This window comes from Notechis scutatus, chromosome 2 (assembly GCF_049901735.1).
Source record: "Notechis scutatus isolate UNSWTSFEM ecotype Mainland chromosome 2, rNotScu1.2, whole genome shotgun sequence".
Lineage (NCBI taxonomy): Eukaryota > Metazoa > Chordata > Lepidosauria > Squamata > Elapidae > Notechis > Notechis scutatus.
The window spans coordinates 184,099,808-184,121,605 of NC_142010.1; positions in this window are offsets into that span (position 1 = coordinate 184,099,808).

The following is a 21,798-nucleotide window of genomic DNA, read 5'->3' on the forward strand; positions in this document are numbered from 1 at the left end:
AGCGGGTCGTGATTGGTCGCTCCGGACTGATCCGATTGGCTGGTAAACGGGCTGCCGCGATTGGGCAAACCAAGCGCGGCAAGCTCAAACCTCTGTCATTGGCTGTATAGCCGCAGCCAGCTCTATAAAAGGGGCTGCTGCGGCTAGGGCATTTCGCTCAGATCGGAAGTAACTAATAAAGAGCTGTAGTTACTTTCTGAGTCTGTCTCCGTTCTTGGACCCATCCTTCCAGACACAACAGCGAGGGCCTCAGGGGGCACTTCCAAGCTCCGTTTTCACTGGCAGAGGTTGCAGGAGGCTGTCACAGCGAAAGTGGAACTCGGGGGCCCGTTTTCCCTGGCAGAGTTCTTGGGCCACCCCCGGCGCCCTCAGCATGAGTGACGTTTGACACCCCTGGTTTAGGCGCTTCATAGAATGGGGAAGGGCAGTCTTGTAAACCTAAAGACATGCAAGATTAAGAAGCACCAAATCTGGTATCATATTTAAAGTTTGGGCGCATTAAAATGGTGCTATAAAGAAAATGGTCAGGAGCTGTTATCCATTTGAAGAAGAAATAAAATGTCAGTGACAACTACCTTGATATTGGGAATATAAGGGAAACTTTCTGAATGGTTAAGATGAGTGGAACAGTGCAACAGCTTATTTACAGAGGTTTGGGGTTCTTAAATTCCAAAGTGGTTTTTTGTTTTTTTAAAGCAGCTGGGGAGCCATGTCTTCTGGATGGTTTAACAGGTTTTCTTGCACATTGCAGAGGGTTGGTCTAGATGGCCCTTCCCTTCAGATCCTCAGTTCTATAATAGTGTAAAATACTGCTTCTGAACTACAGTATTATTTTTTCTCTGTGGGGAAAAAAAAGAACAATTGATATTTTACTTACTTTTGTTTCCTTTCCAAATTCTGTGCATGGACCAAAATTTCATTAATTAAACATCAACACAACCCCACTTTTATGAAGTCAAGTGCCAAACTATTTTGCCTACAATTCCTTCCCTGCCCCCGCCCCCCCACCTCCCACGCCAGCACTCTGGTAAAAAGCAAGAATTCTGAAGCTGCTTGATAAGGCAATGTGGAGTTATTGGCCAGTTTTTCCACATTAATCTCAGCAGGCTTCCTTTGCAAAATCCATTTTTCATTTCAGGCTGATTGTCCCTATCATGCTTTTGACAAAGTTTCTTTAATTAATGGACAAGAAACTGAAGATTCCTGCTTGTGTTTATGTCTCTCTTGTCAGGTTCTCTGAAAATCCTGCTTCAACCTTTTCTTTGGCTTTCTCAAATGCAGATTATACACTTAGTAATATCAGTGTGTTGCTCTTTTGCATTTGAATGTTTAAGCATTCTAAACCCGACCTTTGAAATAGATGTTAAGTAGGAAATTAGCAGTAACATCTTTTGAAAACTTGAGTAGATTCACTGCAAAATAGCCAACAGATCTCTAAGGATCTATTTGTGGCACCTTCCTTCCTTCCTTCCTTCCTTCCTTCCTTCCTTCCTTCCTTCCTTCCTTCATTCATTCATTCATTCATTCATTCATTCATTCATTCATTTTCAATTGTTTCTAAATATTTTGGCTAGCTGAGGGTTGCATAATAACTGGAAAAATATATGTCTTTTTTAAATAAAGTTTTTTTTTTCTGCTTGGAACAGTAATGCACAAAATGAAGTGTTGAAATTAATTTTATTGATGACTGCCAGAGGTGTCCAAAATTTGGGGTGGGTAGTAATAAAAGCAGCATTGTTGCATAAACTTCGCGCCTTGTACTTTGCTTATGACTGTCTTCACAAACTGGAGAGGCGGAATTTACACTGTAATGCTGCTTTGCTGCTTTGTTTTTGATGGCTGCCTTTTCATTTTCCCCTACATGCCATGCTGTGTAGTTTTGTGAGGAAAAATCAAAAAGAGAGTACACCTTATATTAAATGGAATTAAATTATAGTACAGTATATATTAAAATCTAAATAACAAGTCCTTACATCAAAAAAATATCCAAGTTACCCAGGAGCTTGCTCTTCCTGAGACCATCATCTGTGAACTATCCTTAAATATCACAATTCGATTCTTACTATGTTACAGAGCACCTGATTATGACATCGAACATGTAAACAAGCTAAATACATTACTAACATGGGCTGCATCCTGCCCATACCCTTTTATCTTTCTTGGTGATTTCAATCTACCTCATATTGACTGGACCCTAAATGATTGTACAACTGAAATCATACACACAACCTTCTACAATGCTATTACAAATCTGGGACTGGAACAACTAGTAACCAACAACACTAGACTAAACAACTGCCTCGATCTCATCTTCTGCAATAGTTTGAATTTAATTTATGGAATACAAACTAAAGAACCCTTTTCCAGCAGTGACCACAATATGATTGACTTTTGTCTCAACATACGCCCACACAAAAATCACCACAATGATGTAATCCCCAATTGAAACTTCAAAAAAGGCAACTATGATCTTATAGACAACGATCTCTCATCCCTTGATTGGCAATCTCTATTCACTGGATGCAATACTGTTGAAGACCATTACAACATATTTTTACTTGAAGTCAAAAGAGCCATCAAACTATATGTACCAACAACAACTCCCAAAACAAAACAAAAAAGCAGATTACCCATAACAATAAGGAAACTTCAATCCAAAAAGAGATCACTCTGGCGGAAAAACAAATCTGGTCACGTTGCCAATTTCAAAAGCCGATACAAAAATTTATGCCACCAGATAAAGACCGAATGCACCAATTATCACATTAAACAAGAGGAAAACCTTCTAAGCACCAATTCCACCCGTGCTTTTTACAATTTTGTAAACAACAAACTAAAAGACTCAAGGTCCATCCCACCTCTGATAGGACCTGATGGTAAAGACTGCAATGACGACACCATTAAAGCCAACATCTTTAACACATTCTTTGGCTCAGTATTTGTAAACAGCAATGGATCATGCCCAGTATTTCCTAGCCATACCACAGATAACAACAATGATCTAATACATATCGATTTTACAGAAGACAATGTTGAAAAAGCACTACGTAATCTAAAACCATCTCTATCTATTGGACCGGATGGAATATGTGCCTACTTCTTAAAAAAGCTATCCACTGCCATAGCCAAACCTCTAAGCATAATCTTTGAAAAATCTTTCAGGACCAGCTCCTTGCCTAACCTATGGTCACAAGCCACAGTCATCCCCATCTTCAAAAAGGGAGACCCAAGCCTAGTTGAAAATTACAGACCAATCTCCTTATGCTGCGTCACCTGTAAAGTCATGGAATCAATTATTAACCAATCCATCATCCTCCACTTAGAGACAAACAACCTACTCTCCAATAAACAATTTGGTTTCAGAAAAAAACTATCCTGTAATCTGCAACTCTTACACTGCAAAAACATATGGACGACACAACTCGACCAGGGCAAAGCAATAGACGCAATCTACATAGACTTCTGTGAAGCCTTTGATTCAGTGGTACACGACAAACTACTCCTAAAAATAAAATCCTATGGTATCTCTGGACAACTGCATAACTGGATAGAAGCATTCCTGGCAAACAGACAACAAATGGTCAAAATTGGGAGTGTCCTATCAAATTCTGTACCTGTCAATAGTGGTGTCCCCGAAGGCAGTGTTCTAGGACCAACTCTCTTCATACTCTACATAAATGACCTCTGTGATCATATTAAGAGCAATTGCGTGCTTTTCGCTGATGATGTAAAGCTGTTCAATACCACAGACAATACTGCTACCCTACAAAAAGATCTTGACTATGTATCAGAATGGTCAAACAAATGGCAACTTCAAATCTCAACAAATAAATGCTCTGTCTTACATATTGGCAAAAAAAATCAGAAAATAAAATACAAGCTGAATAGTCAAGATCTTGTTGATGACCCAAGCTCAGTAAAGGACCTTGGAATACTCACCTCTAATGATCTAAGTGCTAGAGCCCACTGCAACTACATAGCCAAAAAGGCATTAAGAGTTGTTAACCTAATCCTACGTAGCTTTTTCTCTGCTAATATCACACTACTAACCAGAGCATACAAAACATTTGCTAGACCAATACTCGAATACAGTTCATCAGTCTGGAACCCACATTACGTATCTGATATTAGCACAATTGAGAAAGTCCAGAAATATTTCACAAGAAGAGTTCTCCACTCCTCTACTCGTTGTAGAATACCTTATGCCACCAGACTTGAAATTCTAGAACTAGAAAACCTTGAATTATGCCGTCTTCGGTCTGATTTAAGCATGGTATATAAAATCATACATTGCAATGTCCTACCTGTCAATGAATACTTCAGCTTCAACCATAACAACACAAGAGCACACAATAGATACAAACTCAAAGTTAACCGCACCAAACTTGATTGCAGGAAATACGACTTCAGCAATAGAGTGGTCAATGTCTGGAATACTCTACCCGACTCTGTAGTTTCTTCCCCAAACCCCAAAAACTTTAACCTTAGACTGTCTACTATTGACCTCACCCCTTTCCTAAGAGGTCTGTAGGGGGCGTGCATAAGCGCACCAACGTGCCTATCGTCCCTGTCCTATTGTTTCTCTTATTCTTCTTTTATTTTTCTTATATGTACCCATTTCATGTATTCACAACTATGTATACACTTATACTTATTATCTTGTAAACAATTGGCAAATCAAATAAATAAATAAAATAAATAAATAAAAATAAGTCATTATTTGTTAAGGTATCTGGTTGAAGATTATATACAAACTAGAATTCATGCACTTTCAACTTCAAAGAATATCAGATGTAATTTCCTGACCAAACTATTACTTTTTGATATTGGAGATTAAAATTTCATTTCACTTCCAATATTTAATACAATATTTAACAATAAAGCATTTTAAATATTTAATAAAATAAAAATAATAAATATAATATTGAATCCTATTCAACAAGCTTGAGGAACTTGGAGACTTTGCTTTTGTGCCAACCTTCTCTATGGTAAGGTGAAATTTAAGACTCAATGAGATCAAAACATGTACTCCTGCCAGAAATTCCTTTCCTTGGTTTTCAAAAAATTGGCTTCTGAATTTTTTTATTTTATGTAAAAATGTGATTCTGCTTAATGTGATTAAAGTAGAATTTTGTTAGAGTTTGCAGCAATCCAACCAGCACACAAGTAAATAATTCAGCAGGATTCATTTATAGAAGAAACTTTTTTATATACAATAATATAAAGCATGATGCATGTATACAATACCCATGCAGCTCTTGCAATGTGGTAGCAAGTACAAGGACAAGAAGCAGAAGCCAGAACCACCAGAACTCAGAATCACAGAAGCTATATTGCAAGGACAAATGAACAATGCAAACACACACACACACACACACACACACACACACACACACACACCAGTTAAGCTAAGCCATGCCCAGGCTCTGAGCTATCTCACATGGCTCACAACAGATCCTGTTTCTTAGTCACCAAATAGTTTCCATTGGCTAACTTGTTATGGCTATCCCAGCTCATAATTTCTTATACATTGACAAATTTCATATGTCAACTTAAGTGCTATTTTATAGCACTCTCATTGCATGCCATTGGCTATTGTTGAATTGAATTAAGTTTTTCAATTACATTTACATATTATATTTTATTTTTCAGTGTCATCCCTTTTTTTTTTTTTGAAAAATATCTGAGTGCAGAAATGGAAGTCATGCAATCTCTACCAAGATATATATTAGATATCAATATATTAGAACAGTGAGGAGAACGTTTGAGGTGGTTTATTCTCAAGATACTTGCAGTTTAAAAAATTGGTAATTCGCACATGCTAACACTAGCTGCTACTTGGTCCCAATTATTGCATTATACTCCCTGCTAAATCTTTAAAAAGGCCTTAAGCAAGCAGCACATATTCCCACCTCCTTCTGCAATAAGAAAATAACCACCCTCGCTTACATAAAATAATTGCTGTTATTACACTTATTTTTTTAAATAAATTTTATTAACTTTACAATTAAAACAGACCAACAACACATACATAAATGTAAGAGAGAAAAAGAAAAGAAGAAAGGAAGAAGAAAATAGAAAGAAAAAGATAGAAAACAATTAAAAACATTTTCATCTTCAACAGTTTGTGAGGCCTCTTTTTTATCCTTATTTTATGCCATATACACACACTTAATCCTTACATATATCTGTATATCATTACTATGGTTCTATCCTATCCTCTTTTGCCTTTTAGTGTGAAATCTATCTCTAGTCTATCCATTGTACCAGTAGTTCCAGCTGTTGTAGTATATTGAAATGTCTTTATTTTTTAATGCCAAAGTTAATTTGTCCATTTCTGCACAACTTGAAATTTTTTGAATAATCATCTCCTCTGATGGAACATGAGGCTGTTTCCAACATTATGCAAAAGCCAATCTGGCCGCTGTCAAAATGTGTATTATTATATATTTCACTTTTTTTGGTATTTGTTTATCAAAGATCCCTAACAGAAAGGACTCTGGTTTGAATTCAATCTGTTCTCTTGTCATTTCTTCCAGCCAATTTCTAATTTTCTGCCAGTATTTTTGAGCTTCTGTACAGGACCACCACATATGGAAGAAAGTTCCCTCTTTTTTTTTTTTTTTGCATTTCCAGCAATTCGGACTCTTATTAGGGTGCATCTTTGCTAATCTTGAAGGAGGAAGGTGCCATCTATAAAACATTTTATAGGCATTTTCTTTGTATGTTACCGATTTTGTAATTTTATTATTTCTACCCCAGACCTTTTCCCATTCTGTTATGGTGATACTACGTCCTATATTCCTATTCCAATTTTATCTAATTGCTGGAGTTTATTGTTAATTCCAAACTCTTTCTTGTCCTGTTTATATCTACTTTGAATCTGAAGATATGCCCACTGATCAATTTTTAGTCCCCGCTCTTGAAGTTCTAGCCGCGATTTCAAATTTCCTTGCGTATCCAATAGGTCCTTTTATTTAATCATTTTAGTGATATCCAGATTATTTGGATGGATCATCGCCTCCATTGTTGAAATCCAAATTGGTATTTTTAAATAGTGTTTTTTCCATATTTTCTTCCAATTAGTTAATAATGAATCTCTGATTAGGTGTCTGTGAAAATATTTCTGGCTAGTTTTCCCAACATCCCATAAAAAAAGCATGCCACCCCCTCTGCAAGTCATGGCCTTCTAAGAATAATATTCTCTTATTGGTTAAATTCACCCATTCCTTCAACCATACTAAAGAGGCTGCACTATAATACAACTCCCAATTTGGAAGTGCCAGCCCCCCGCTTGTCATATCCTGCATTGCCTTTAAGTTTATTCTAGGTTTTTTCCCTTGCCAGATGAATTTTACAGTTATTTTATTAAGTTCTTCAAAAAAAAATTGTGTACTTTGATTGGGATCGTCTGAAATATATAGAGGAATTTTGGAAGAATATTCATTTTGATAGCAGCGATCCTGCTTAAAAATGAAAGTTGCAGCTTGCCCCATGTTTCTAAATCCTTCTTTACCTGTTGCATCGATTTATCATAATTATTTTCCTTAAGTGTCTTACAATGTGCTGTCAACCATATTCCTAAGTATTTAACTTTCTTTATCACTTGTATTCCCATAACTTCTTCTAGTTCCAATTTCTGTTTTTCTGTTAGATTTTTGGTCATTAATTTTGTTTTCTTCTTATTAATTTTTAGTCCTGATACTGCTCCAAGTTGTTCTAATTCATTCATCAATTTTTGTCCTCCTTCTATTGGTTCTTCAATGAAAGAAATCATATCATCCGCAAACACTTGCAACTTATATTCTTCTTTCTTAACCTTTAATCCTTTTATGTCTGGGTTCTGTCTAATTCGCATTAATAATGCTTCTAGTGATAATATGAAGAGCAGGGGTGAGAGTGGGCAGCCCTGTCTGACTCCTTTTTCTATTTTTATTGGGCAGGTATATTCCCCGTTTATTATAATATTAGCCTGTTGTGTATCATAAATGGTTGTTATAATATTTTCAAATTTGGTGCCTACATTCATATTATAAATTTTTTGGATTAAAAATTGCCAATTTAAATTATTGAAGGCCTTCTCTGCATCTAAAAACATAAGTGCAATTTGTTTTTTGGGGTGGGCTTCATAAAATTCTAAAACATCTAATACTATTCTTAAGTTATTCCTGATTTGTCTGGTCGGGAGAAATCCATTTTGGTGTTCATGTATATGCTCATTTAACATTATTTTTAGTCTACTTGCTATAATAGAAGTAAATATTTTGTAATCAGTATTTAACAATTAAATCGGCCGATAATTTTGTATATATCGGGGATCCGAATCCTCCTTTGGGATCAGCGAAATCAATGCCCCCCTCCATGAGTCCGGCATCCTGGCTGCCAATAAGACGTCATTAAAAACTTCCATCATAAGAGGTCCTATTTGTTCTGCTATTGCCTTGTACAGCTCCCCTGGGATCCCATCTGGTCCCAGGGATTTATTGTTTTTCTGGTTCTCTATTGCTGATTTCAATTTGAACCAAGTAATATCTTTGTTTAATAATTCTTCCATTTCTTCCCCAATCGCTTTATCCTTCATTTCATCTAAATAGTTTCTTATTCTATCTTCATTAACTTCTTCCTTTTTATATAACTCTTCAAAATACTTATGGGAAATTTCTTTTTTCTGTTCTATCTCCTGTTGTATATCCCCCTTTCCATCTATTAGCTGGTATGTCAATCTCTTTTCTTTCCTTTTTTAAGTCTATATTATAGCCATCTTATGGCTTATTGGCATGCTCAAAATAAGTTTGTCTAGTTGTATGCAAGTTTATAATCATTCTCTTTTGTTCAATTAAATTCAATTTATGTTTAGTTATTGTTATCTGATTTTGCAATTTTGAATCCTTTGGGGTACTCTGTAATTGAGTTTCTAATTCCTTAATTTTTTGTTGTAATTTGTTTTGCTGGGCGTATTTTTCCTTATTCCTCTTGGTGTTATAAGAGATTGTTATACCTCTTATTACTGCCTTCATTGTATCCCAAATGTTTTGTTTTGTAGTTGCTCCATTATAATTTTCCTTTAAAAAATAGTTTAATTCCTCCTTGAGTTTGTTGGTATATTCTGTTTCTCTTATTAACTGAGTATTTAACGTCCATCTTTTCTTGGGTTTTTCCCTACCCTTCCATATTATCTGAATTGGATTGTGATCTGCCCATTCATTAGGTAAAATTTCAATCCCTTTTATCTCATTTGCTATTTCCCCATTCATCCATGCCATATCAATTCGTGTCCATATCTGATGAGGATTTGAATAGAATGTAAATTGTTTTTCCTCAGGATGTAATCTTCTCCATATATCAATCAAATTTAACTCCTTCATCATTTCCATATATGGGAAGCTCTCTTTTTCCCTCTTTGTTCCTTCCCCCGTTACTGTGGTCTTTTTGATAATCAGCAATAGAGTTAAAGTCTCCTATAATACAAGTATTTCTTTTTTCCAATCCTACTATTTTTCTATAAAGATGCTTAAAAAACTCTTTTTGATCTCCATTCGGGCCATAGATTACCACTAAGAGAATTGGGATGGCGTTAATCCAGATCTGCAAAACCAGAGTTCTTCCCTCAGAATCCGACCATATTAAATCTGCTTTCAAATCCTCTTTAACAAATACTGCAATCCCTTTCTTTTTCCCCATGTCTGCTGGTGCAGTGAATAGCTTCCCTAATTTTGGACATTCTAAGTATTTTTCATCTGTTTTCTTTATATGAGTTTCTTGTAAGCATACTATATCAGCATTTTGTTTGATTAGTTTGGCTATTATCCTTTTCCTTTTTATCATCGAGTTTAAACCATTTATATTGATTGATAGTAGTTTCTTTTCTTCTTCCATTTAATTAATTCTGTTTCGCTCTTTGTCTTGTAATGGCTCCGGTCTTGTGCCTGAAGATGTGTCCTACTTTCTTCTCTCTCCTGTTGTAATTGAGTATTTCCTTGATTTCCTAAAGTTCCATCTCTGTTCTTATGATAGCCTTGATCTTCCTGGGAGTTTGTTTCCAGTTCATCCTTACTGCTTTGGTCTTCCGGGCCTACCAATCGCTCATGCTGTTATTACACTTATAATACAATATTGTATTATAAGTATCCTTCCCCTGCCACGCCCACCAAGCCACGCCCACAGGACCGGTAGTAAAAAAAATTGAATCCCACCACTGCTCAGTTCCATATTAAAACTCACTTTAGAGATCTGAAAAATATGCCAACAATCTTCAGCTCCTTCTCCATCATTATTTAGTCATCTTTTTAAGCACAAAGATATGTTTGTTCAGCATAAGGAATGACATGGCAAAACATTGCTACAGCTAAAAAATATTTTGCAAAAGGAATGGTCACAAATGTCAGCTTGATTTAACCTGAGTTGTTCAAATCTCACCTTACCTAATCTATACTTCCCCAAAAGACCTCAGAATAGTTTACAAGTAAATGTGATCTTAAATAAAATCAACAATAAATAAAACAGTCTGATAAAAGTTATTTTTTAAAAAAGAAAAGCAATCTAAAACCCTATGTTAAAAAAGGTCTGAACCTGTATTGTTATCCTTTAAATTGCTGTTGAATGCAGGCCTTTTCTTCAGCTGCTATTTTAAAGCAATTAAAGCAGACACTAGATTTCTACTTCTGCTTGAGAGAAGTTTGTGATCAGGGCACTGTTGATAAAATCTTTGTCATACTTGCTCTACTATGAATTGAATCAACCACAAGGAAGGCTGACTTGAATGAATGGTTGAATAGCCTTGGGAGAGTTGATAATTTATGTATTGTCCATGCAGTGCTTTGTACATAAATAAGGTAAAATTTTCACAGTGCAAAGAAGTGGTTCAGCTGGGTTTCTGGACCATTACTATACATTCTCATTTCCATTTCAGTAGCTATATTCCGCACCAATTATTTATTTATTTGTTTGTTTGTTTATTTATTTATTATTTGATTTGTCAATCGCTTACAAGATAATAGGTATAAGTATATACATAGTTATGAATACATGAAATGGGTACATATAAGAAAAATAAAAGAAACAATAGGACAGGGACGGTAGGCACGTCGGTGCGCTTATGCACGCCCCCTACAGACCTCTTAGGAAAGGAGTGAGGTCAATAGTAGACAGTCTAAGATTAAAATTTTGGGGGTTTGGGGAAGAAACCACAGAGTCAGGTAGAGTATTCCAGACATTGACCACTCTGTTGCTGAAGTCGTATTTCCTGTAATCAAGTTTGGTGCGGTTAACCTTGAGTTTGTATCTATTGTGTGCTCTTATGTTGTTATGGTTGAAGCTGAAGTATTCATTGACAGGTAGGACATTGCAATGTATGATTTTATATACCACACTTAGATCAGACCGAAGATGGCGTAATTCAAGGTTTTCTAGGTCTAGAATTTCAAGTCTGGTGGCATAAGGTATTCTACAACAAGTAGAGGAGTGGAGAACTCTTCTTGTGAAATATTTCTGGACTTTCTCAACTGTGCTAATATCAGATACATAATGTGGGTTCCAGACTGATGAGCTATATTCGAGTATTGGTCTAGCAAATGTTTTGTATGCTCTAGTTAGTAGTGTGATATTACCAGAGAAAAAGCTACGTAGGATTAGGTTAACAAAGGATTAGGTTAACCAATTATGGCAATAGTATTGCCTTCAAGGATAATCCTAAATAGAATACATTGCAATAATCCAATCAGGTGGTTATGAAAAGAAGAAGATTAACCACCATTAAAAAGCAGTGCATCCCTCTACCTCATTTAAGAGCAATGGTGTTCCATCTATATTCTCCAATATTTAGATAAAGTGTTTCTGATATTCTGATAGATTAGTTGGATTGTTTTTAAATTATTTCAGGAAGCCTTTGAAACTGATCATAGAAATAATCACATTACAGTTTGCTAAAATTATACTATATCAATTATGATTTTTCCTAATTGGGATAATGGGGTTCTAAGCAAATTGGTATGTATTAGTGTCCTTGGTGGCAATGCCTAATTGGTCCCTTTTGATTAATTTAAAAACCACTGGAGAAATTACCAAATAATTCTTCACAATGAATCTTGTAGTTGGCTTATACTTCATATTTCCTAAGGCAGAGAAATTAATTCAACTAAAAATGATCAATGTGATTCCTATTATTAGTCTCTAGGCATATTATTGCAAAATGCAGAGAAACTTAAAGTACTTCTTTCCCTGGACCAGTGGTATTTAAAAGTGAGTGATAATACTTTGGCTGAAAAACTAAAATAACAACTGGATTGAAAAATTCTCCCAGTGAAGTTTATATTCATTCCAATCTTCTTAATATTTATTTGGCATATTAGCTATGTTTTGCTTAATAATTTATCTTTATCTGTGTTTTTTGTTTAGAAACAAGTCATGTTGCTATTTCCTTCTCCAATAACCCAATTTCAGATGGAGAAGAACTATATCTATCCATAAGAATATAAAGGCTGTGCTGGATCAGGCCTAAGGCCATTTTAATCCAAAATTCTGTATTAGACAATAGTTTATTTAGATCACATGTACTCAGGGACCTCAATTCAGACCTGAGAGCAATAGTATCTTCATGTTGTAGCTACTTCTGGAGATAACTTGAATCCAGACTATTTTTGTTATTTTATTGTTTGTACTTTCTCCTTTTAATGGCCATTCTGTTGGGGAATAGAACCTAGTTTTCTAAACCCAGTAATTTTAAATCATGTAGTAGAAGAATGTTTTTGTAAGTTATTGAAGGGGGCAACAAGGATAATTTCCAAGGTTTTCCAGAACTGGAATTGTATTGAGAGAGTAAGTAAATAGAAATTTAACTGTGAAGGCCATCCCAGAAAGTGTAGTGAGATTGGAAAATTGGAAGAAAAATGAAGAGGAGAGATGAAGAAAATCAAAATGAAGAAATATTGAATGCTTATATTGTTCTCTTGTGTGTCCTTTTGCTTCTTCCCTCACCTCCTGCAAAGCTGACATGGAAAATAAATGATGTACAATGCTGTGTGGCCAGTTAGATTGTAATGTTGTCTCTAAAAATGCATAAAAATTGCCATGCTTCAATCTAATGCAAGTGTCCCATTTTATACTATTAATTTATTTTCATTGTTCTTCAAAAAGAAATTAAAAATTCAGGAAATTAGGAAATGTCACCAGTTGCCTCATCGTTCAAGAATTAGTTTCTGTCACTTCTACCATGTTCCATGTTGAATGAAGTGAATGAAGCCTCTTCTGACTAAACTCTTAAAATATACGTGTCTTCTGACTCCACAAATGTGTAATGGAAAAAACCCATGGAGTTTTAAACATGTGCATTTATGTTAAGATATGGATTTACGAGAGGGACCAAATCATGGGAGTTGAGTTGTTCTGTGGTTTGGTCCCATGACATTTGGAAGAGTTTTTTTGAAGCTGGAGAGCAACATTAGGAAGAAATCGCTGCCCTTTAAATCTCACTTCTGAGCTTTCCTGAACATGGGATTGATTTAATCTAGCAGGGATTTCTCATGTTCAAGACTTTTACTGAATCTAAGTTGGGAAAATGGGAAAACCAGGGTGTTCTTTCAGGAGTTCTTCTGCATTTCAGTTCTTGTCATTATTCAACCAGCTTGTGGTATATAAATAATGACAGCTGCTCTACTGAGTATTGAACAAGTTAATTAAAAAGTGGGCTCTACTGGCCTTCAACAAAAGCAATAAAAAGCTTTAGTTGGCAGCCTTGCTTCTTATTCTGGATGGATCTCATTTTTCACACCAATTGCTAAACAATAGTCTTTCTCTCTAATAGATCTTTTATAATGCTTTAATGCTTGAACTTTTCACCTGGATTTTTTGTTATGTCCTCAAACTGTCAGAACAGTGTTTGGAAGAAGCACTCTTCGAATGTCATCTTGTCCTGGCAAAGTTCACAGACGAAGTATAATAATTCTGCTTTTAATTTTCATATTTCCAGATAGATAGATAGATAGATAGATAGATAGATAGATAGATAGATAGATAGATAGAAAGATAGATCATTGAATATAGATAGGGTTATAACTTGTGCATTGAAGTCTAAAGTACCAGTGTGTGTGTGTGTGTGTGTGTGTGTGTGTGTATGTTACAAATGTACATAAATACACATACACAACTTGTTTTCCCTAAAATAAGACCTACTCCAAAAATAAGAGCTAGTCTGATTTTAAGCCTGTTCCTAATATAAGCTCTATCCCAAAAAATAAGCCCTAGTTAAGGTCATTATCAGTGGGGAGGCATGGCCAGCACCAAAGGCCCAGGAGCTGACAGTGTCCAGCAGCAGTCGCAAGCTGCACAGTGCAGGTGAGTTGATTACCTGTCCAAGCAAGAGACAGAGGCAGGGGGGAGGCACACGATCCGGAAGCATCATGCAGGATGTGGGAATGCCAAGATTCAGTGGCCAGAGCAGGTGGGCAGCTGCGGGAGGCTCATCCTCGCAAGGTGGCACTGGTAGCAGAGGGAGGCAGATATAAGGGATATATGTAGTTAAGACTCCTTTTTTGTTATCTCAAGCAACCTTTGGTAATGGTTTTGTTGAATAGGAACAAATAACATTTTGTGGACGTTGTTAAGCATGACAATCACAACAGAAACATACTGTGATTTGTTTTGCTGTGTCATGGATAAATAACCAGTGAAAGGCTTACATTTATTGATAACGTATTGATACACTCTAAAGAAGGTAGAGAATTGTCACACAAGGATTGGCCTCATCTGACCTCATACCAATAGTGGTGTATTTTAGTCCTGCCTTAAACCGGAAAACCTTCTGGGTGACCTTAAACCAATCACTCTCAGTCCAATTCCTCACAAGGTTGTTATTGTGGGGGGAAAGAAAAGAGGAAGGTGTGTTAGATATTTTCACTGCTTTGAGTTATTTGTAAAAATAAAGTCAGGTACAAATAAATAAAAATTGAATAGGTGAGATAGTGATTCAGATCTCTAGAGAGACTAAACATATCAAAATGATGGTCACTAACATGGAATGGAAGCTTTGCCCTCTTAAATATGCAACACACTTTGTACAATGTACATTTATATAAATCTCTATTATGTTATCCTCCTATTCTTTTTCTAAATAAAAAAATAAAAAACCCCATGTGGAAAATGGAGACTATTTCAATCCCTTAATGATCTGAGTTTTCCAACATTTCCAGGAGCTGCTATATAAATAAGAATTGCTTTTCAAGGTATCTTTGTTCTCTCCTCATTGTAAGTGTATTACCATAATATACTGTATATACTATGAGTTTCAAATATCCTGAAAACGGTCTTTCAACAGTGATGGAGAACTTGGGTCCCTGCAAATGTTGATGAATTACAATTCCCAATAGCCCCAACTAACAAGGCTGAGGGAAAGATGTTAGAATCTGTAGTTCATCAATTTAACCTAATTTAGAAATGTACCGTATCAAATGGATGGATATGTGTATGACTTTGCTATTTTCTTCATCTTCATTTGTGGCTATAAATGACATTTTCTTTGCTGCAGCATAGCAAAGAAAAACCCTTAATATACTGTTGAGTTAGTTATGTCTCATTATTTTAATCTCTTAAGATGCAGCTTTGGAAAAAATATATAAAATTTGATTACTTATGGTATATGTTGTAATTATTCTCTGAAAGTCACCTTGCAAATAAACAATCAAAACCACTATATTCACTGGGGGATCTAAAGATGCTTTTTATATCTGTGTGAAGCACATTTACATCTCCCATTATAATACTTTCCTTATTTTAAGCTGACAATATATACTTTCAATAAACTCTTTTTAGTCATAAAGTGCCTCGTTTAAAGGAAAGAAATCAGTAGTCTCAGCTTGCTATGTGTTTTCCTTCTCTAAATGTCTCAATTTAAATGCAGATTTTGACTACCATGCCATCAACATGAGACTTGGGGGTATGACATTCCCGGTAGAGGGAGTTAGTGGACAACAAGAGCAACCTTTGGAAAGTGTAGTAGGAATGGGACACATATGCCTTCCTTCTCTCTCTCTCTCTCTCTCTCTCTCTCTCTCTCTCTCTCTCTCTCTCTCTCTCTCTCTCTTCTCTCTCTCTTTCTTTCTTTCTTTCTTTCTTTCTTTCTTTCTTTCTTTCTTTCTTTCTTTCTTTCTTTCTTTCTTTCTTTCTTTCTTTCTTTCTTTCTTTCTCTCCCTCCTTCCCTCAACCCTCCAGCAAGTTCTGATCAGTACAGAGGGAATGAAATTTCAGCGGCCTACAGAGATTAATTTTATAGAATTAAAGCAAAGTTCTCTGCTTCTGATAATGTTTTTGTGAGAAGAAATAAAAATGGATTAAGGCTGTTTATGCGATGAAAGGGATTAGCCTGTAGTAGTAAGTAGTAAGCCTTTTTGTATGTACAGGGATTGTTTGCTTTCTCTATTCTTGAATGTTTGATCTTATTTTCTTTAAAGAAGAAAACCTTTACAGGATAAATGCATGCATGTATGTTTGTGTACACACTGGAAAAGGTAAACAAAAAACAAAAAAAAAACAACACCCCACAAAAAAACTTCTGTGTCATTTGAATCAGCTTCATTCAATCCGGTGGTCTCCAAATAAGCAAGTTGCAGCTACCAAAAAAGTTAATGCAGTCTTAGCTGTATCAACAGAGTATCAAGATCACCTGAAGTGCTAGTACCACGTTATACTGCTCTGGTAAGAACACAAGTGGAATAATGCATCCAGTTTTGGTCATGATACAAAAAAGATGTTGAGACTCTAGAAAGAGGGCAGAGAAGAGTAACAAAGATGACAAGGGGACTGGAAGCTAAAGCATAATGATGAAGGAATTGGGTATGTCTAGTCTGATGAAGGCTGAGTGCCAAAGAATTTAGGCCTTAGAACTATGGTGCTGGAGAAGATTCCTGTAAGTCCCTTGGACTGCAAGGTGTTCAAACCTGTCAGCCCTTGTTATATATGGAACTTTGCCTTATATACCTAAGAATATAAAAAGCAAGACTGAAGCCATGTTTGTTCTCTATGTGACCTGTTAGAGATCAGAACAGCTATGAAACTTGGTTTGCTGATGTTCTGTCTGGCTGTGAAATCATTGGGTTAATACGAAGGCCATTTTGACAATATAGAGATATTAATGATCACTTGTGTAACCGTTTGGAGAAAAACAGGAAATCTGATAATGAGAATGTTCGGAGTTTTCTATGGAAGGATGGGATTATCTTATGAGTTGTATAACTTCTATATATGGAAAACAGGAAGTGTTATGTGACCATGTGATTTGATAAACCTATATAAGCTGTATTCACTAAATGGAAGCGTCTCCTTTCTCCTAAACATGGTTGGTTTGGGAGTTAAGGGTTCACTACTGCAGTATTTTATGTAATAAAGCCTCCTATGGATCAGATTATCAAAGTCTGTTGATTTATTTTTATGCAAATCTCACAGTCCTAGAGGAGATCAACCCTGACTGGTCTTTAGAAGGCCAGATCCTGAAGATGAAACTCAAATACTCTGGCCACCTAATGAGAAGGAAGGACTCACTGGAGAAGAGCCCAATGCTGGGAATGATTGAGGGCAAAAGAAGAAGGGGATGGCAGAGAATGAGGTGGCTGGATGGAGTCACTGAAGCAGTAGGCGTGAGCTTAAATGGACTCTGGGAGATGGTAGAGGACAGGAAGGCTGGAAGAATGTTGTCCATGGGATCGCGATGGGTTGGACATGACTTTGCGACTAGTAACAACAAGTCTAATGAAGAGAAAGAATAGGAGTGACATGATAGCAGATTTCCAAGAGTTGGGAGGCTGTCACAGAGAAGGGGAGAGGATTGACTTATTCTCCAAAGCACCTTAAGATAGGACAAGTCAATGCCTGGAATGCACTACCTGACTCTGTTGTTACAGCCTCAAACCCCCACTCCTTTAACCTCAAACTATCCACTATTGACCTCACCCCATTCCTAAGAGGTCTGTAAGGGGTGTGCACAAGTGCACCATCGTGCCTCCCATCGCTGTCCTATTGTCCCCATTTATTCGTACCTATTTCCTGTATTCTTACTCATGTTTATACTTATACCTATTATCTTGTAAGCGATTGACAAATCAAATCAAATAAATTTAAAAAAATAATTTTTTTAAAATAAGTAACAGATAGAAGCTTATCAAAGAGAGATCCAATCTATAATTAAGGAGACATTGGATAAATGGACAAGAAACAATGGATGGAAATTAATAATTGTACTCCAGTTAATCAAGTTGATGGAAAATTCTAGGAGTTGTTTTTTGCCCCCCAACATACCTGAATAACATTGATTTGGGGAAAGCAGATTTGGGCGAATCCCTCTGTCAAGCATCTGAAGTTCCTCAAAAATACAGTACTATTTAAACATTAAAGAAAGATTAAGCATCAAAATCAGCATTCATATCAAACTCTGCGATCTTACAGTAGAAAAAGAGGAAAGGGCAATGGACAGGGGAGGTCCTATTGGATAATGGAATCTAATGTACCTTTTTCCAGTGAGTTGGGCAGATCGGCTCTTCTCATTGTCATAAATATCCAGAGGATTGTTTCATGCAAAAGATAAATTGGGCTTCTCTTCAGGGAAAGGAGTCTACAAGAAATGGCCACCCAAGGAGGCAGGGGTGGGGCTGCGGGGGGTTCGCCGGGGTTCAGGAGAGCCCCTAGCTAAGATTCTGTGCAGTTTGGAGAACCTCCAAATCCTACTCTTGGCTGGCCCCGCCCACCTCTCCCCTCCCAGGAGTCCCCATGAGGCCCATTTTGGATGCAGGTAAGTGCAGGGCGCACACGGAGGCTCGGGGAGGGTGAAAAACGGGCCTCCTGAAAGTTTGGGAAGGCTGGAAATGGGCACATTTCCAGCTTCCAGAGAGCCTCTGGAGCCTGGGGAGGCCGTTTTCACCCTCCTGGAGGCTAGAGGAAAGCCTCCAGAACCTGGGGAGGGCAAAAATCCCCCCCCAATGTTGCAGGAGGCCGACTAGGCCACCATAGCTATGTCCACCCAGCAACCAGGAAGATAACTTTGCGAAAATGTTTGAAGCTCACCCCAGTAAGGAGGCGAGAGAGACCTTCCTATTTCCTGCTGCTTGTTTCTTCTTTACAGTCTCCCTTTAGCCTCTAGGACAGGGGTCCCCAACCACCGGGCCCCTGACCGGTACCGGTCCGTGGATGATTTTGTACCAGGCCGCCTACTTTGCTTGGGCACCATCTTGTTTCAACGGCGCTTGAGAAAGTGCTTCCGGGTGAGCTTGTTGGTTGTCGGTTGGAAAGCAGTGTTTGGGTGCTGAAGGAATCCTCGCGCCTTAGTTTCGTCGAAGAGGGGGGGTGCGGCTTCGAACGAAGAGCTGTCCCGATGGCAGTGGAGTCTCGCGTTACTCAGGAGGAGATTAAGAAAGAGCCCGAAAAGCCCATTGACCGTGAGAAGGTACAAAGGAGGAGTTGAAGGTGGTGGGGAGAAGCAGGGGATGGCTGGCTGGCCGGTCGCTTGGCTTGCCTTGCCTTGGTCGTGCGTGCTGATGCTGGTACCGGTCCATGGATCGGTCCGTGGATTGTACCGGTCCGTGGTACAAAAAAGGTTGGGGACCACTGCTCTAGGAAACAGAACAAACAAAATGTTTATGCTGTGAGAGGGAAGAATTGGCTGGGAATTCTGGGAACTGCAGTACCAGAGCAACTGACATGAATTTGTCAAGCTTCTCTTTTTCAAATCTCTCGTAATATGTGGAGAGTGTGCAACAACAACAACAACAACAACAACAACAAAGAGTGGGGGAGGATGATAACATGACTGCTACGGAGGAAAAATGCCTGCAAAGAGATGGAATCACCATCATGGTGCACTGACTGTAAATTAAGTTTTCTCTCTAGGTTATCTTTTTGTTTTTTTAAAATATCTCATCTTACTTTGACATTCAATGCTCCTAGCATCCTAGCTTTCGAGAAATGAAAGGTGGACTTTTAATAAACTGAAAGAAAGTGGAAGGTGTGCATTACACTGTGATAAAATATATGTGTGTACATGTATATGTGAGAACATCAAGGCATGCATACATCTTTTTCATACATTATACTGTATGCAGCTCTATAAGCCAAAGAAAAGATAATGTAAATCAAAATGTATCAGATTTTACAAAGTCATTAAGTTAATATCCAATTAATAGGCTTACATAATTAGTGGTTGGTAGTCTGTCTGAAAAGATCTTTAATAGCTGTAAAAAAATTATGACGGTGGTAATAATTCAGGGCGGGAAATGGTCTAAGAAATGCTGTAATGTACTAAAAGTAAAAGCATGAAATAGGAAGTTTAACTTTAGGGAATGTATTTTAATTTGAGTATGAAGAGTATTATGATCAGGAATACCTGCAGGAGAATTTAAAAAAAATCAAGATAGTGGCCACAACCATGATTATTTGTTTGTTTGTATGTTTATATCCCACCTTTTGACAAATAACTCAAGGTGATGAACACATACAACACTCCTTCCTCCTCTTATTTTTTCCACAACAACTCTCTAAGGTGAGTTCGGCTGAGAGAAAGTGATTGGCCCAAGTTACCCAGCTGACTTTCCTAGTTAAGGTAGGATTTGAATTCACGGTCTTCTGCTTTCCAGCCTGGTGCCTTCACCACTAGAGCAAACTGGCTCTTTCAAAGATTCAAGATTGTGATCAGGATTTCAAATGACTTTATAACCAGTGTGAGTCCCAAAGATATTTTTTCAAGAGGCAGCTGGACTTTCTTTGCTTTTCCTTAAAGATGGTTCGCTTCTCTTCCAAGATGCTTGTCAGAACTGAAGAAATTTCTTTTATGAGAAGCGAAACGTCTTCAAAGAAAAGCAAAGAAAATCCAGTTGCCTCTTGAAAAAGCATCTTTGGGATAACTGTGACCTGGGTGACTGAGAATCTCCATAGACTTCCACTGTGAGTGTTTCAATAATAAGGCTTTTGCAATGAGGTTTTATAAGGCTTTTGCAATGAGAACCACACTAATGTAAGAATTAAAGGAGGAGTTCAAAAATCCAGATCTCTCCTTAGCCAAGATGTTCCCTGGATGACATTGGGCTAATCAATGTCTTTTTCTGAGTCTATCTGCAAAAAAAAAATGTCTGGACACAAATAAATAGTCCACAAGGTTGACATTGAATAAAAATTAAAAAAAACAGTAAATATTTATTTAATGAACGAATTTGTACAGCCAACCAATTTTCACACAGGTGACTCCAGGTGGCTTACAAATCCTCAACATTTAAAAAAAAAAAAAAACCCCACATAACCCCATCCCACCGCAACAGCAGCAGCAACACAATCACTGGTAGCTTTTAGAAGTGTTCATTTACTTCTTATGAATGTGTGCTTAGTTTTAATTTCAGGCAGGATTTGGTCATGTGAACCACTTAACAGATGCAATGATTTAGGACTGTAACCTCGGGCTTAATTGCAAGTGTAATTTGAGGATCACCTGTATTGTAGGAGCATCCTTTTTCAGAAAAGTCTTCACAATTACTAGAGAGGCCCTGTGTTTGCACTTTTGTGAAGTCTGAAACACTTACGTGAATCTTTTTCAAACCAATCGCATTCCTACTGTATGTATATGTTTCAGCCAATGAGAGGGTATCTCTCACAGTATCATGAGAGACCTGCCAGCACATTCCACCTGCGCACAGGCACAAATTAAATGAATTGCGCCAAAAATATCATGCAGGTCTGCATTCAAACTCACCATGCAAAGTAAACATGTGAATTTTGGAACAAATGCTGTCTTTCCTGTAGCCTGAAACAAAAGGAAACAAAGCAGAAATTCTGATA